Raw genomic sequence first — 17828 nt, 5'->3', positions numbered from 1 at the left:
AAACAGGAGAGCAATTCACCGTGTTATTTATCACTTTTGTGCTGTGTGGAGAATAACTGGAGTATGGAAAGGCAAGAGTGGAAGCAGAGGCCAGGTAGAAGGCTGTGACAGTAGTGCAGGTGAGAGATGATCATTTGGGCCAGCTTCTAGCAATGAGAAAGTCAAAACTGAGAGATTTTGGAGGTAGGGTTGACCTTACTGAGTGACTTTATATTCCAGAGATGGCCTATATTTATGGCAGATAGCCATTCCACTTTTATGGACTTCTAAACACCTACCAAGGTACCGGTAAAATGCCCTCAATAACATATTCTGATTGTGTATGTACTGGACTATGAGGTGGTCTGTCTATCCAATAAGTAATTAATAGTAAACCCTTGCTAGGCCTCATCTGCAGAATAAGGAATCCCTCAGTCCCACATGTAGAATGTCAGCTGAATAAAGAACTTTAGGAATGTCTCAGGGGTCTCAGGGTACCTGAAACCAAATGACAAGTCAATGAGGTAGGTTTGGTGGCTTCTCTGACCCTAGACTTGGACTTGTCATTTCAGTCTGACATGTCACATGTATGATCAGCCAATAAAGTCATGAATAAACTTACTTGCTCTATTACAGCAGTTAGCTCTTTATTCTCAACACTCCTGCTGTCAAATTTCTGACTCTGTGCTCAGCCTCCATACCTGCTTTTGGACTTTTGGTTTGGACTTCTATCATGTCTCTTTTGGGCTTCTTGCAGTTGAGCCTTGCACTCAGTTCTGCCTTCTGTCTGATCTCAGTATCCACTTCCCCAGCTCCCCCACTGCCACCCCAACAACACTCCTTTCATATATATTGAATGAAAAAAATTTTGTGCTGAAATCATAACTACAGAACCCCACCAGAGGTAGTGATTCAGACTTGTGCCTCACGGGTGTTTTATTTAGGGACTCCTCTTGAGCCCACAGGACTACAACCTTTTTCTTTTGCCTGAAACTGTTTTGTAGGCAGACAGTGCTTCATGAGCTCTTCAGTGGGCAAGCTCAGAGACTTATTGGATCAATGCAAAAATAAATTATCTTATTTGTGATAAGACTTAAGATATGTCAGGATTGATTATTTAGAGGGGATCAGTGGAGCTACAAAATAAAATCCTGAGCTGTATCCAGGGCAAAACATGAGAAGTGGGGAAGCAGTGGGTTCTGTTGAAGGATACATGTGAGACCTAAAGGGACACATCTAAAAATTGTGAAAGTTGTCAGCTCAAAAGAATCTGTATATCCTTTTTACCTGGAGATATTTCCTTTGGGCTTTTGCCCTGTTCCCCTGCCCCATTTGACGTTTGGGGTACTCCACAGCATCTGACAGTTCATACATGAAGAAAATATTGTTGGGGTGCCAGTGGCTCAGTTGGTTAAGCATCCATCTCTTGATTTCGGCTCAGGTCATGATCTCAGGGTCATGAAATTCTGGTTCCATGCTGGGCTTGGAGCCTGTGTAAGATTCTCTCTCTCCCTCTCCCTCAGCCACTGTCCCACTTGCGCTTGTGGTGTTCTCTCTCTCTCTCTCTCTCTCTCTCCCGTTCTCTCTAAAAAAAAAAAAACAAAAACAAAAAAAAACAACCCAAAAAAACAAAAAAGAAAATATTGTTGCATCCTCTTTTATGCTGTGTGCTGGCTACATGTTGGGGAGATGAAGCTGTATAAATTGCAGTGGCTTTCTAACCCATCTCTGCTTCATCCCTGATTTATCACACTGCCACCTGAATCCTTTCATCTTCCTGAGAAATGATAGCAGTGCTATAAATGCCTAATAAATACTTTGTGAATAAATGGAAATTACTTCCAAGTTTTTTCTTCTGCCCAGAGAATCTTTGCACTGTGCCTTTGTATTTATGTGTCTTCTCCAAACCAAATCTCTTATTTCACTGTTGTGTTACATTTTTTTCTTGCCCTGATAATTGCAGTTCTTCCACATTTAAAGTCTTCTGCATTTTCCATTTCTCTCCTGTTGATTTAATCTCACAGGTCACTTGTTCTGAAAAATTATGCTTTATTTGTGGCATTATGGCATGTCTTATATATAATTCTATTTCTGGATATGATCCCTTTTGTGAATATGGTTTTAATTATGTCTGAGTCAATTTTATTGTTGAACAAGCTCATTTTCTTAATTATGATTATAAAGTTTGGTAATATAGGAATATACTTATAGTCTGGTAATACAGTCTGAAGTTCAGATAGGTAGCATTAATATTATTCATTGGTTTTATGAATCTGACTTTAAATTTTACTCCATTAACTATATCTGTTATGGTTTTCTTTTATATGTCTATTTTATGTGTCACAATTTTATCACTCACTAATAAATTTATTAGGTTTTCGAGCTTTCTAAAAAATAAAATTGGGGCTAAAAAAAACCTTGTTTTTGTAATTCAGGTTACTACAATAACTTCAGTGTTCTATATATTTATCTCCTTCCTTCCATTCTTCCTGTCTTCTTTTTTTTTTAATTTTTTAAAAATGTTTTTATTTATTTTTGAGACAGAGAGAGACACAGCATGAGTAGGGGAGGGGCGGAGAGAGAGGGAGACACAGAATCTGAAGCAGGCTCCTCCAGGCTCTAAGCTGTCAGCACAGAGCCCGATGTGGTACTCGAACTCACAGAGTGTTAGATCATGACCTGAGCTGAAGTCAGATGCTCAACTGACTGAGCCACCCAGGTGCCCCCTTCCTGTCTTCTTAATGTCTACCAAGATTTCAAGACCATTCTTTTCCTAGAAATTGGGAAATCTGGGAGTATGGCAGGGACCACGTACTGACTACCCCAGCTCCACTAGTCTTAATATGGATATGCTATAGGACAGAGGGGGCTTTGATGTTCGAGAAACCTGGGCCTAGATCAGTATTTCCATTTCAATTTCTCTTAGCCTCTGTTTCTTCATCTGTGGAATGGAGATAATGTTAATCTCAACGTTGGCATAAGAACATTAGATAATACCTTTAACTGCTCAGCACAATACTTGGCATTATGCATACTTTAAAATGATGATGTAATAATGGTAATCTTCCCTTTGAGAGCCCAGTATAAGAAGGGTCAGTAGGCATAGCAGCATGCCTCTGCCTCTACCCCAGCCCTTCACATATACCTCTTCCTCTCATCTAAGGAATACAAGCCCAAGATGAAAGGCCAAAAAGAGGAAGCATACCTAGTTCTTCCTTTCTTGCACTCCTTGTTCTCTGTTGTTAATGGCAGCAGAATTGCTGTAGAGATGGTCTTATGTCTGATGTATATCCATTCCTTTGATTCCTCCAGTGGGGGCCTACAGAGGGATGGTCTTACTCTGAACCCACCAGTAAATTTTTCTTCAGGTATATGGGTATTAAAAGATACTTTTAGATGTTCTAAAAGCTTAAGGTATGACCATAAGAAAAAGTGGCTGAGACACGGTAGAAAACAATATCAACAAAATTATCATTGTGGAGATAAGGTCAAGAAACTAAGAGGCCAGAATATCAGATGGATTATCTATTTGGTGTTGAAATCAATTAGAGTGTAACAAATAGTGTTGGAGTGACAGTGAACCGAAAGCTAAACTCATCAAGGAATGAAAGGGAAACTTAAATACCATAATAAGGAAGGCTAGTGGGTGGTAGAATCTAGTGATACATAACTCTGAGCAGGGGATTTGGGGAGAGGGATTTGGACTGGAAGTTGCAATGAGGAACAAGAAAGGCATTTACCAGGCCTCGTGTTCGAATGGCATGGAAGAGAAAAAGAGTCATCATCTAAGAGGGCTACAAGGAAAGCAGTGTCCTCAGGGGGAAAGCCCAGAGCCCAGTTTCAGTTTAAATAAGAAGGCAAAGGAAGCTGAAGAAAGCTTCTGAGAAGAGGTCCAGGATATGGGGATTTTGCTGGTATCTCCCTATGAGTCCCACACGGGTCAGTGGAAGGATTTCAGGAGCTAGGAAAGAGGCTTAGATTCCATCATCAGTATTATCATCTGTTCCTTTCAAACATCCTTAATCCCTTTGCACTTCTCTCACTTCAGCAGTCTTGCTTGGCTAAACTACAGTGCTGATTAAATCTAATTCTTTGCCTGTTCCTTGCCTGTAAAACCATGCTGCTGAGCTTGCATTAAATTAATGATCATAACTTCAAGTGGACCCATGACGTTTGCTGGAAGTCATACTAGATTTCCAGTCATTTTCTGTTTCATCTCCTCCTAAATGACTATTGCATATCTTCAATCTCATCATGTCTTCACTATCTCCTCACCACTCTTCAGTTTCAACTGATGACCATGCTTCCTATTTCAGAAAAGAAACAGGAAAACAAGAGCTTTTACAAGCTTTTACCACCACAGATACCTAGTACCTGCAGCGGTATTCATATACCCTACTTTCTCTCCCATTGCTGTGAAAGAACCAGCCTAGTTAAGGTCTTCATAATTCTTTCATATCAATTTACCCCCTTCTTAATCATTGTCTTACACATGAAAAAATAGGCTTTTATTGCTCCCATCTTCAAAATAATCCTTCTTGACACCACTTTCTCCTCTATTGTCTTATTTCACTTGAACTTCACAGTAAAAGTTGAAAAAGAAATGTCTACATTTTGTTGCTAGTTTTTCTTCCATTTCATTTTTTTTTTTACCCAAGCCAAACAGATTTCTGCCCCACAATTCCATCAAAACTGCTCTTATCAATATTGCACTGTATGTTAACTAACCAAAATTTATTTATTTTTTTTTTAATTTTTTTTTCAACGTTTATTTATTTTTCGGACAGAGAGAGACAGAGCATGAACGGGGGAGGGGCAGAGAGAGAGGGAGACACAGAATCGGAAACAGGCTCCAGGCTCCGAGCCATCAGCCCAGAGCCCGACGTGGGGCTCGAACTCACGGACCACGAGATCGTGACCTGGCTGAAGTCGGACGCCTAACCGACTGCACCACCCAGGCGCCCCTAACTAACCAAAATTTAAATTAAAAAAAAAAAGTTCTTATCAGTTACTAGTGATGTCCATATCTGTCATTTCTCAATAATTATCTGACTTAACATTCAGGAGCAGAGTTATCACTCTCCTCCTTGAAACACCTTCTACACTTGGCTTCTAATATCAAATATATAATATCATATCGCTGTTAAGATCGTGCCTTGCTTGTAATGTATGCAGAAACATGAGAGACCTGTGGAGAATTGTCTCACAAGCCCTATCTCTCTGGCCACTTCTTTTCAGACTTCTCCCCTGACTCCTTGTCACTTCTTCAAACTAGAGCTGCACTTTCCAGTACTGTAGCCACTAGATACATGTAGCTATTTAAAATAAATTTTCAGTTATTCAGTTGCCTAGCCATATTTCAAGTGCTCAATAGCCACATGTGGATGGTGGCTACCTATTGAATGGAACATATATATAAATATGTCATCATCATAGAAAGTTCCTTTGGATAGTACTGCTCTGTGTATTTGAGTACCAGAAGGCCCAGCCTTTGGATGTTTCTTCTAACAGAAATTTATAGAATCTTGTAGAATATGATGTATTATAGGAAAAACATTTCTATATATTTCTTTCTCTTTTCTTTCTATATTCCCTCCCTTTATCATCTCCTCTAGTCTCAAGGCTTTAAATGTGACTCAAATTTGGATCAGCCCAAATCTCTCCCCTAAAGTCTACACTTGATTCTCCAGCAGCATTCTGCATATCTGTACCTGAGTGTCCACAGGCATCTCAAAAGTAACATCCCAAACTGAACTAGTAACCTTCCTTGCCACCACTCCCTCTCCTACTGACAATTCTGTTCCTCCTGCGGTCTTTCTAGTCTCAAAATGCCCGTTCTCTTCTTCCAGTTGTTCAAGCAAAACAAAAAAGTAACAGTTTTTAAAAATCAACCCGTAAATTCATCTTGACCTCCCTCTTTTCCACAAAGCTCACACATCTGTTCCGTTGACTCTTGTTTCAGATTCTATTTAGAATCTGACTACTACTCATGCTTCCCCTGCTACCAACTGGTCCGAACTAGCATCATGTTTTGCCTGGATTATTCCAGGCGTATTTGGCCCCTTTTTGGAGTCCCTGCTTTCTCTCTTGTCTCCTGTAGTCAACTCTTATCACAGCAACTAGAATGGTCTTGTTAAAAAGTAATTCAGATCGTGTCATTTTTCTGCTCAGAGTTCTTCAGTAGCTCTGCATCTCACCCAGCAAGAGTCCGAGTCTAGTCACAGTGGCATTCTCATTCTTGTTGAAACAGTTAAGATGTGCTCCCACCTCTGAACACAGAGCCGTTATAGTTGGTTTTCCTCGACCTCCTTTCCCCCCAGCTCATCTCCACACATGTACTTCTTCCCTCATGGTACTGGCCTATTGAACAGACCAGGCCAACTGTCTTATAAAATGATCCATACCTTGAATTTCTCTTGTTTCCTTATGGTAGTAACATATTTTGCTACTGCCCACATTTCCTATAACTGGACATTAGATCTCCAAAGTTGGCTAAAGCTAAATATTTTTGGCAAGAGAACTTCGTAAGTAATACTTTGATCTTCACATTGCATCATATTGAGAGAGGTACATACTATCTGATTGTCCCACAGCTAGTGATGCTGTGTTTAACTAGGGTGTTAGACGGTAACTTTCACATCCCTCCGTTATTAATTTACGTTTTTATATTTATTAACACAATCTGAAGGGTGAACATTATGTTTCTTTAATCCTGTGTGATTTTAAGTGTATAGTTTAGCTGTGGAACTTTTTTTTTTCAAATGAAATATTTTTTGGAGATCCAATATATAAAACAGATGAAAGCAGAGCTATTCTGGTTGCAGTGGGAAATGCCTAGTATTGGCAGCTTCCAAGGGAACTCTGACCAGCATACTTCGCAACTCACAGAGCCTGCCTAAACACGAGGAAGCAGAGGTGGTCTTAAGTCTACCTAGCATCTCACCAGAAAGGCTTAATATACTGTCAGAGCACAATTTGGGGGGCTCTGTCACTTCCTTGGAAAGCTGTGGTTGTGGATGACCGCTAGAATGGCACTTGGATTTTCCCTGGCAGTCCGCCCACTGTTTTTAGTTGTCTGAGTGCTTGCTTTGACATTCTATCTGTTCTGCAGATGTGAAGATTTGAAATTACTTCATTTTTAGTGTGTGCTGGGTTGCAGTCTCTTTTTTTGTTGTTGTTGTTTCCCTTTTGGAAAGTTTTTATCCACAAAGAATTTCAGATTCAGACATTATTCATCTTATGTCTGGAACACTAAAATCTCATGAGCTCCCATATGTCTTATCTCTTTCCACCTTTAGAATATTCAGAATGCTGCCACAGCTAAAGTCAGTTTTATCATTTTCTTGGTGCTTGCTTCATTTCTATACCTTACTTATTGTACAGGATAATGTGCCTTAGTAGAGAATTCAGTAAGTAAATTTTGTATATAAGATGTATGATGTACATTTTTATTTTCATGGAAAGATGTTTCCCTATATTAAGTGGAAAAAGCAAGTAATAAACTATAATTCTTATTTTTGTTTTTAAAAAAATCATATTCATGGGGCGCCTGGGTAGCTCAGTCAGTTGAGCATCCAGTTTTGACTCAGGTCATGATCTCAAGGGTTTTTGGGTTCAAGCCCCATGTCAGGCCTTGTGCTGAAAGCTTGGAGCCTGCTTCGGATTCTCTGTCTCCCTCTCTTTCTGCCTCTCTCCCACTTGCATGCATGTGCTCTGTCTCTCAAAAATAACCATTAAAACAAAAAACACATTCATAAAAATCCTCATATCTGTTTATGTTGTGTATATATGCATAAAGCCAAAAAATGACATTTACAAAAATGTTCACATTGATACTCTCTCTAGGTGTGTGTTGTTGTTGTTTTTTTTTTTTACTCTTTGTGTTAATCGCATGTGTGTACTCTCTTTTTTTGCGGGAGGTAAGTTTTATTTCTATAGTTATTACTTTTATGAAGATTAAAACTATTATTTAAAAAGTAGACAACAGAGGCACCTGGGTGGCTCAGTCAGTTAAGCACCTGACTCTTGTTTTTGGCTCAGGTCATGATCTCACAGTTTGTGGGATCAAGCCCACATCAGGCCCTGCACTGACAGTGCAGAGTCTGCTTGGGATTTTCTCTCTCTGCCCCCCTTTCTCTTTCTCGCTTGCTCTCTCTCAAATAAGTAAGCTTAAAAAAAAAAAAAGTAAGCAACAATTTTGATCTGTCAAATCCAAATTGCATTGAAGTCAATTCTAAGCTCCCTCCCTGGCTTTCTTACAGCCATGCCATACTTTGGGATTTTCCCCTATTCTCTTATCATCCTATTAAAGCAGTTGTTTCTATTTATTTTACTCCAGGTTCCTGGTCATCTTCTAGAATTGCCCACTTGGCTCTGACAAGCATCTCTGCTCACTTGTACCAAATTTAACTTGGCAGGAAGGGAAAGGAAGATGTAAAAATTATGTTCTAACAGGAACTATCCCTAGAATGTGATCTTCATCAGAGACCAGGAGAGCCTCAATAAATACCTATTGAATAAGTTGATGTATTCTTTTTGTTTCATTTCTTTTATCCCATAAGTTCCTACAAGACAAGAGCTTTGTTTGTTTTCTGTAGTGTCCTGAACATTTTGGGTACTTAATATGCATTAGTGAATAAAATCTCTTAAGATTCATAATTTACTTAATAAAAATGAAATTAAAATCTGTTGTCAACTTTGACCAGAACTTGCCTCGAAGCCTGTCTTCATATTTGATCCTGGAATAATACCAAACTCCTGGTAGCTCCTCACACATCTCATGCCACTTCCTGCCTTGCTTTCTTTGTCCACAAGGCATTTTTCCCTTTCTTCCTGTAGCCAGCTACTTCTACTCTACCCTAGGACTAGACTTTGCAGTCCTCCTTTCTGGGATGCCTTCCTTCATATGAAGGTTAGTTGTCTTCTTTCTCTGCCTACTCGTGTTGTAAGCTGTTTGAGGCAAAAATCACTGAATTCGTGTTTTCCTCATCTTGAAGAGTACCTGGCCCTCAAGTGTTTTTTACATTGTGTTGAATATATGTTATTCCAAAGTGTCAAATTATTTTTATCAATAGAATATGATTTTATTTTTATATGATCGCCTCCAAAATAAGAAAAAGACTTAGAAAAGGAAAATATTTAAATAAAAGTAACGTGAAATACTACTGGCAGAAAGAACTATTGTTGAGTTTTTGAATATATAATAATTTTTAAAAATTATAGAATAGTAGAACTTTAACCTGTAAATTTTCCTTTCAGAGCCACTAAAGGATATCAGTAGCTTTTCAATTTACATGCATTAAAAATTAATAGCCAGTTCATTATACTTTTTTCTACATCAAATAATAAAAAAAGTTTTTTAGCAAAATACAGCTATTTCCTAATTCAAAACAGGAAAAAAAAAATTGTTTTTCCTCATGTTCCCTAGACCCCAGAGCCATCTTCTGTCTTGTTTTCCCAGAAGAGAACATCAAATGTCAGTGAAGGAAACGACTTGACCAACTTACTGAGATGGTCAGTACAGAAGCTAAGCTGGGATGAGAAGCTCCTGATCACTGACCTGGCACTTTTCCCCTCAGCCATATTTCCTTTTCTCCACTGGAATAAAAATAAAGGTAAATTTTTAAACACTTTCTAATTCCCATATGCTCAAAGTAGGCCTGCTGCTGAGATACTCTTATTTTACCTTTAGTCTTATTATTAAGACATTAGCCCTAAACCTGAAGCTTTAATTGTCTTTCATATTCATGTATTCAGTTTCTTGGAGCATCAGAAAAATCTTGCCTTCTAAGAGATTTCCTAATTTACTTTCTCACCTATTTTTGAAGTGAACATAACAAATAAAATACTCAGGTCTCCTTTTTTTATCTTCCAAGTAGTTCAATGGTATATGTTTTTGTATTCCTCTAAATTGTTCTCTTGGGATCAGTTTCCATACTGAGTCATCCACCAAATAGTGCCTGTGTTTTCTAGGCAGACTGATAGTTTTATTATTTCTAAATGACTCATTACTTCTGAATCATCGCACCTTCTGTATTCTGTTAAATAAAAAATTTTTAGGTATTTTTCTATAATTTTTTTTCCCTTTTACATCTTCACGTGTCCCATCTAAATGACGTGGCTATATTACCCAATTTTCTTTTGTGTCTGTGATTTCTGTTGATCATTTTCTTCCTGAACCCTTTCAGCAGTTGGGATAAGCAGTGGAAGTTCTGTACCTCATACTCTCAGCTGCAGATGTTTCCTGAAATAGAACACATAAATAGCAACATAAAAAATATGTGTAACACCAATCTCTGTTTTCCATCATTACATTTATTTTGTTTAAGGTTTTAATGTCCTAGATTTTTCCATGAAATTAGGGAGAAACACCTATAAAAGAGAAGCTTTGTTTGCACGCAAAATCTTTGTAATTCAGCATGTTGAAAGAATGAAATACTTTTCTCCCTTGACTTCTGTGTTTTCTGGGCTGGTTTTCTTCCTGCCCTCTAAAAATTCATTCTCTGTCTCCTTCCTTGCATCTTTTTCGTCCCCCTGTACGTGGCAGCCTTCCTCAGAGTTTTGCCTTTGACCCTTTTCTCCATGGGTGCCTGGTCAGTGTTGTCCATGTTGTGGCTTTAAAACCACAAAGTCTGGTGCTTATCCCAAATCTTTATTTCAACTCCCGTCTCTTCACTGCCAAGTATATCCTTCTGCATGAGAAATGTCTTCTGGATACTCCACCCAAACCACCATGCCTGAAGCTGCATTCATCTCCCCTGTACCCTTACACACACCCACCTCACCCACCTCATGTTCACATCTCTCTAAAACTCATTTGTAATTTTAAAAATTTATTATCAAATATTATATATTATTTCTCATATTAAAGTATCAGTACTTAAAAGACTTAAATGTCAGTTTCTACTCCCAAGTTGGCCCACTCCTCAGAGATAACCACTGTGGATTTGTTCTCAACTATTTCTTTTATTATTTGCCTCCATATTTATAAATGCATATATTGCAAATTTGTCATTCATTTATTTTAAACATCAGGTCTTGCCTTCCTAATATAAATTTCAGTTCTCTTCCCCCTTTTTCATCACATTAACAAAATAAAAGGTAAAAATTATGATCATCTCAATAAATGCAGAATAATGAGTATTTGCCAAAATTAAATAACCATGTGAGATTTTTTAAAAACTCAACAAATTAAAACTAGAAGAGAACTTTCTCAATCTGATAGAATACCTATCAAAAAATCTGCAGCTATCATACTTAATAGGTGAAAGATAGTATACTTTTCCCTAAGATCAGGTATAAGGCAAGGATTTCTGAACCAGCCACTTCTATTCAATATTGTTCTAGAGATCCTAGCCAGTATAGTAGGCAGTAAGACAGTATATATTGTAAAGGAAAAAATAAAACAATCTCTATTGTCAGACAACATGATTGTCTACATAGAGCATCCCAGGATATTTACCAAGAAATACTGTAATAAATGGATTTAATGAAGTGGCAAGTGACAAGATCAATATACATAAATCAACTATGTTTCTACCTACCAGCAATAAACAAATGGAAAATGAAATTAAAATAATAGTATCATTTGCATTAGCATCAAAAAATATGAAATACTTGGGAATAAATTTAATAAAAGGCCCATAAACATTGCTGAAGGAAATTAAAGAGCATCTAAAATCAATGGAGAGCTATGTTGTGTTCATGGATTATATAGATTGGAGACTTGATATTAAGATCTCTGTTGTCAACACATGGAGATTTAGAGTCAATGAAATTTCAATCAGAATCCTAGCAGATTTTCTTTGTGAAGATTGGCTAGTTGATTCCAAGATTGATATGAAAGTACAAAGGACCTAGAATAGCCAAAACAATTTTGAAAAAGAAAAAAAAAATGAGGATTTACATTACTATGGTTGACCCTAGAAACCACATGGGAGTTAGGGGCACCAACCCTCCATGCAGTTGAAAATCTGAGTGTAACTTTTGATTCTCCAAAAACTTAACTACTAATAGCAGTCACTTTTTACTACAGTATGCAATTTACTGGAGAGAAGAACTACTTTCATGGAGATGATTAGTGTCATATGGCCTTTCAAGTAAATGCTTGTAACACTTGAGCTCATGGCAATAGCAACAGGAGATGGCTACAAAATTATTACAGTAATACAGTATGTACTGTAGTTAATTTTATGCAGTTATGATTTAATATTGCATCTTTTGTTTATGTTTTTCTTGACTGGGAATGGTGCCATGTATGGTTTGTGTTTGTGTATGTTTTGATAAATTTTAACTTTTCTTAATTGATTTGCATATATTTTATGGTAGTAAATGATAAAGTAGACTATCTACATATATTTTATGCGTTTGTGACATACCTAGCTTTTTCTTAGTTTTTTCAATATTTCTAGGATATGGGGTTCATCTGTGAGGTTTTTCTTTTTTTTTTTTTTTAATATTTATTCATTTTTGAGACAGAGACAGAGCATGAACGGGGGAGGGTCAGAGAGAGGGAGACACAGAATCTGAAACAGGCTCCAGGCTCTGAGCTATCAGCACAGAGCCCGACGCGGGGCTTGAACTCACGGACCGCGAGATCATGACCTGAGCCGAAGTCGGTCGCTTAACCGACTGAGCCACCCAGGCGCCCCTGTGAGGTTTTTCAAAGTATAATAATTAAGACAAAATGGAATTGGAGTATATAAAGACAAGAGAGTTAAAGAATCCAGAAATAAACCTATGTGTATGACTATTTTTCAACAAAGACTCCAACATGGGGATAGGCTTTGGTGGGGACAGGATAGTCTTTTGAACAAATGGCTACTGGGTGATCTTCAAACTCAACTTATTAACTACAAAAGAGAAATTGATTCATCGGATTATTAGAAATTAGTAGGATTAAGACCTCCTTTTCAAAAGCTTCTGCTAAGAAACTGAAAGCCAAAGATCAGAAGATAATACTCATAGCTAAAATATACAAATGTACTTCTAGAACTCAATAATCAAAGACAACCTAAAAGAGTTGAATAAACACTTCATGAAAGAATATATATCTAAATTGTTAATAAGCATATGAAAAAATGCTCAATATCATTAGTCACCAGAGAAATGCAAATTAAATCCATAGTGAGATACCACTTCATATCCACTAAAATGGATTAAAGAGGGGCGCCTGGGTGGCGCAGTCGGTTAAGCGCCCGACTTCAGCCAGGTCACGATCTCGCTGTCCGTGAGTTCGAGCCCTACGTTGGGCTCTGGGCTGATGGCTCAGAGCCTGGAGCCTGTTTCTAGTTCTGTGTCTCCCTCTCTCTCTGCCCCTCCCCCGTTCATGCTCTGTCTCTCTCTGTCCCAAAAATAAATAAATGTTAAAAAAAAAATTTTTTTTTAAAAAATAAATAAAATGGATTAAAGTAACCGATAAGTATCCAAAAGGATATAGAGACACTACAGCTCCCAAGTGTTGCTGATGAAAATGTGAAATGGTAGAACCACTTTGGGAAACAGTTCTACATGCTTATATAAAATTAAATGTACACTTGTCATGACTCAGTAATTCCACTGTTAATTACCCAGAAAAAATGTATATCCACAAAGACTTTTACTTGAATGTTCATAGCAGCTTTAATTCATGCTAACCCAAACCAGAAATGACTCAAATGTCCATCAACTGGTGAGTAGAGAAGACAAATTTTGATACATTCATATTAGTAAAATATCTACTAAGCAGTAAAAAGGAGTATACAACTGATGCATACGGTAACATGCCTGAATCTCAAAACCATTGTGTTAAGTGAGAGAAACCAAACTAAAAAGTATGTGTATTGCATGATTACATTTGTATGAAGACCTAGAATCAGATCAGTGATTGTCAGATACTGCAGATCAGGGGAAATGATTGGCACAGGGATATTTTTAGGATGGCGTAAATGTTTTGTCTTTTTTTACGGCAGTGGTTACATGGTCCTTGTTAAATCTTATTGTACACTTAATATGTATATTTTTATTGTATGTAAATTACACATCAGTAAAGTTGATTTAAAATGAGAGTGAGGTTCCAGAAAGCTGAGAGGAAGCTCTCTGTGGGTAACATTTGTCAATTAATAGACTTCACTGTAACGTGATGTGGTTAGATGGGATTTCTAATCTCTAGTAAAGGATTCTTTAATCCACATTGGTGGATAGGAGGTAGAGGTAATCAGCCTGGTTTCTAGGGACCTGGACTTGGGCAGGGGAAAGTGGGCTTATTCAGAATGTAGACTTACTCAAATTCCAGTCCTTTACCATCCTCTCTGTCTGCCCCTGAGGTTGGTGCTTTCCTGGTTCAAGTTTTTTTTTCACCAGCAAATAAACGTTCTCTCTTCAAAAGGGTGAAGGGGTGATTTTATGAGTTTGTGGAGTGAGACTGGGAAGGTCTATTCCTTTGTGGACTTTCAAACAGTCCCCCTATGTGCAGCCCTCTATCCTAGCCCATTTCTTTTTTCTTTTTTCAAAATTTTTTTTAATGTTTGTTTATTTTTGAGAGACAGAGACAGAGTGCAAGCGGGGGAGGGGTAGATAGGGAAACAATCCATAGCAGGCTTCAGGCTCCGAGCTGCCAGTACAGAGCCCGACCCAGGGCTCAGACTCACAAACCGTGAGGTCATGACCTGAGCCAAAGTCGGATGTTTAACCAAGGGAGCCACCCAGGCGCCCCTATCCTAGCCCATTTCTAAACCTAGACCTTTTTTGTGCTGTTCAGGGTCAATTGGTTTGCTTGACATTAGTATGCCTTCCTCCCCTACTCTGCTAAGTCATTTACTAATCATTCCTGCTTCTGTTTTCTATCTTCAAATGTAGTGATTTGGGGTTACAGGAGTCAGGGTCTTTGAATATGGAATTTACATTCCTGTTTTTATTCTTACTGGTTAGAGGATACCTTAAAACTGAAAATCTATGCTGTACATTTTTAATTTCAGCAATGTCAAACTCATAATTCTCCAAACACACAAGGCCTTTTGATATCTCTGTGCCTTTATAGAATTCCTTTTTGAATATAAGGTCTAGTTTAATCCCTCCTTCATTGTAAACTCTTATCTTTCAAAATCCAGTTCTCTCCCTCCTAACTTTTGTCTGTAGCTTCTGTACCTTTGTTTCACAACAAATCCACTTCATCAGAAATAGCCATATAGCAGTTTTCTATGGAGGAATACATGGAGCCCCTGGAAGGTACTTGTGAGACTAATTGTAAACCACTTAAAGTGGAAGAACTAAAAAGTGCTGAATGAACTCTGAAGTTGGATATGAACAGGCAGTTTGTTGGTACTAAAGAACCAGGAGAGACAAAAGGCTTGGGAGGTGGGTGAGCAACACACAGACACAGCAAGACCTGAGGTGGAATCAATGTAAATATGCAGAATAATTAACTAAGTTCCTGAGACATCTGTATTCTGTTCTCTACTTTCGATACAACAGATGTTCAGACTGAAAAATTATGCTGTATATTTCGAGTCAAAGATTGTTTGAAACACTCATTTCATGTGCTATTAAGACAAAAAATTCATGGGTGCCTGGGTGACTCAGTTGGTTAAGCATCCAACCCTTGATTTGATTTTGGCTCAGGTCATGATCTCATGGTTCATGAAATCTAGCCCTATGTCTGGCTCTGTGCTGACAGTGCAGAGCTTTCTTGGAATCTCTCCCTCTCTCTCTCTGCACCACGCCCCCCAAAATAAATATTTTTTTAAAGAAAAAATTCAAAACTATGATACAATGCTTTCTTATCATTTAGAACTTTTTACTTATTGAAAGAGTTTTTTGGACTTATGTTGACAGGTGTTTGTATTTATCACTCTTGTGCATACATTGTCTTTGGGACTATCCCATAGTCTGGAATTTCTTTGAAATCCCACTTGCTAAGGTTACCAGTGACCTTCACATTGGCAAATCCAGTGGGTAATTTTTGTTTTGCTTTCACGTCTCAGCAGCATCCAATACGAGTGACCTCCATTTTGAGTCTCTCCTTCAGCCTCCGTGAGACTGCTTTCTCCTGGTTTCTGTGTTACTTATTGGCTCTTCCTTCTTATGTTTCCTCTAAAAATTCTGTTCCTCTGTTTAACCCAGCAATGCCAGTGATCCCAGTTCTGTCCTCAGCCCAGAACTCTTCTCACTGTATGCACTCACCCTGAGTAACCTCTCAGGACTGCATTGCCAACCCAGTTCTTTCTGCTGTCCTCCAGATTTTTTTATTCACATGTCAGCACGTTCGCCACTTACATATGCCACGGGTACCTCTTCACGCAACACATTCAGAAAAACACTCTATTTTTCTATGGTCACCCTCCCTTAAAACAAAAGCAAAAAGTCTGTGTTGGGAGTAGCAACACTAGTCCCCTAAAACCCAAGCCTTAAACACAAGATTCCTCCCTCTCATTTTCTCCTCCTCTTCTGTGAATTCTTCTTCTTTGACTATCTAATCACTGCCCTCCTCTTTGTTAACTACTGCCACCTACTTGGTTTTGATTCTCACCACTTCTTGCATGGATTATTACAATAGTTTCCTAATTGATTTCCATGTCTCCATTCAGCTGCTAGAATGATCTTTCTAAAATATAAATTTGATCCTGTTACTCCCCAGCCTAAAAGGTCTTTTACTTATGATTTTCAGAATTAAGTTCAGGCTCTTCATTTATCACACAAACCAGTCTATGGTCTAGTTCCTGCTGCTCTCCTGGTTTCCTCCCCTCTTGCTTGTCTGCACACTCCCCCCCAGTGAAATCAGCTGGAACTACTTGTAGTTCCAAACTCAACTGTGCCCTGTTAGGCCTCTGAGCTTTCACAAATATGTTTTCCTTTGTCTAGAGTATTCTTCTTTCCTTTTTGTCTAATTTTTCGTTGATCCTTCAAAACTAGGTACATCCTTCCCTTACTTTGGGAAGTCTTGCCTGACTCTTCAGTCTAATTTGGATGCTCTCTTTCAAAATAGACAAGAAGGCATAAAGAAAGGCTTCACAAATGAACACAAAATACAGAATGTCTGTGAGGTAAATAAAAGAGTGTTCAGGCACAATTTAAAACAATGCGCTTCCATTTTTTCATCTGTCAAGTTAGCAAAGATTTAAAGAGTGATGTCTCTCAAGGAAAACATGGGGAAATGGGTCCAATCCTACCCTGATATTGGAAGTATTAATTTGTCATTTTTCTGGAGGAAAAATTGACCTTGTATATCTAAGAATCTTTAAGATGTGTACACATACATACACAACACTGCTTTTGACTCGGCATTCTGCTACTTAGAATATATCTTAAGAAAATAGGGGTGCCTGGATGGTTCAGTTGGTCAAGCATCCATCCGACTTTGGCTCAGGTCATGATCTCACAATCTGTGGGTTCAAGCCCCTCATCAGGCTCTGTGCTGACAGGTCAGGGCCTGGAGCCTGCTTCAGATTCTGTCTCTCTCTCTCTCTCTCTCTCTCTCTCTCTCTCTCTCTCTGCCCCACTCATGCTCTGTCTCTCTCTCTCTCAAAAATAAATAAACATTAAAAAAAAGGGGGGGGCACCTGGGTGGCTCAGTCAGTTAACCATCTGACTTCAGTGCAGGTCATGATCTCACAGCTCATGAGTTCAAGCCCTGGGTTGGGTTCTGTGCTAAAAGCTCAGAGCCTGGAGCCTGCTTTGGATTTTGTGTCTCCCTTGCTCTCTGCCCCTCCCCCACTTGCACTCTCTCTGTGTCTCTCAAAAACAAATAAGTGTTTAAAAAAATTTTTGTAAAAGAATAGACAACTATGTAAAGTGTATGTATAGAATGTCGTTATTTGTTTAAAACAAAAAATAGTAAATAACCCAAAAGTATAGCAGTGGTAGATAGCTAAATT

General features: G+C 38.3%; 1 protein-coding gene across 2 annotated transcripts in view; it reads left to right on the top strand.

The window, feature by feature from the left end:
- Window positions 1-17828, top strand: part of PPP2R3A (protein phosphatase 2 regulatory subunit B''alpha) — a 201788-nt gene that overhangs the window by 27877 nt on the left and 156083 nt on the right. For both annotated transcript variants that reach the window (XM_043595338.1, XM_043595340.1), the window contains exon 2: window positions 9440-9593. The gene's annotated coding sequence lies outside the window, so the exon portion shown is untranslated. The remainder of the gene's footprint in view (window positions 1-9439; window positions 9594-17828) is intronic.

The sequence above is a fragment of the Prionailurus bengalensis genome, chromosome C2, assembly GCF_016509475.1.
Source record: "Prionailurus bengalensis isolate Pbe53 chromosome C2, Fcat_Pben_1.1_paternal_pri, whole genome shotgun sequence".
Lineage (NCBI taxonomy): Eukaryota > Metazoa > Chordata > Mammalia > Carnivora > Felidae > Prionailurus > Prionailurus bengalensis.
Note: the sequence above shows the minus strand (reverse complement) of the source record. Positions and strands in the feature narration are given on the sequence as shown.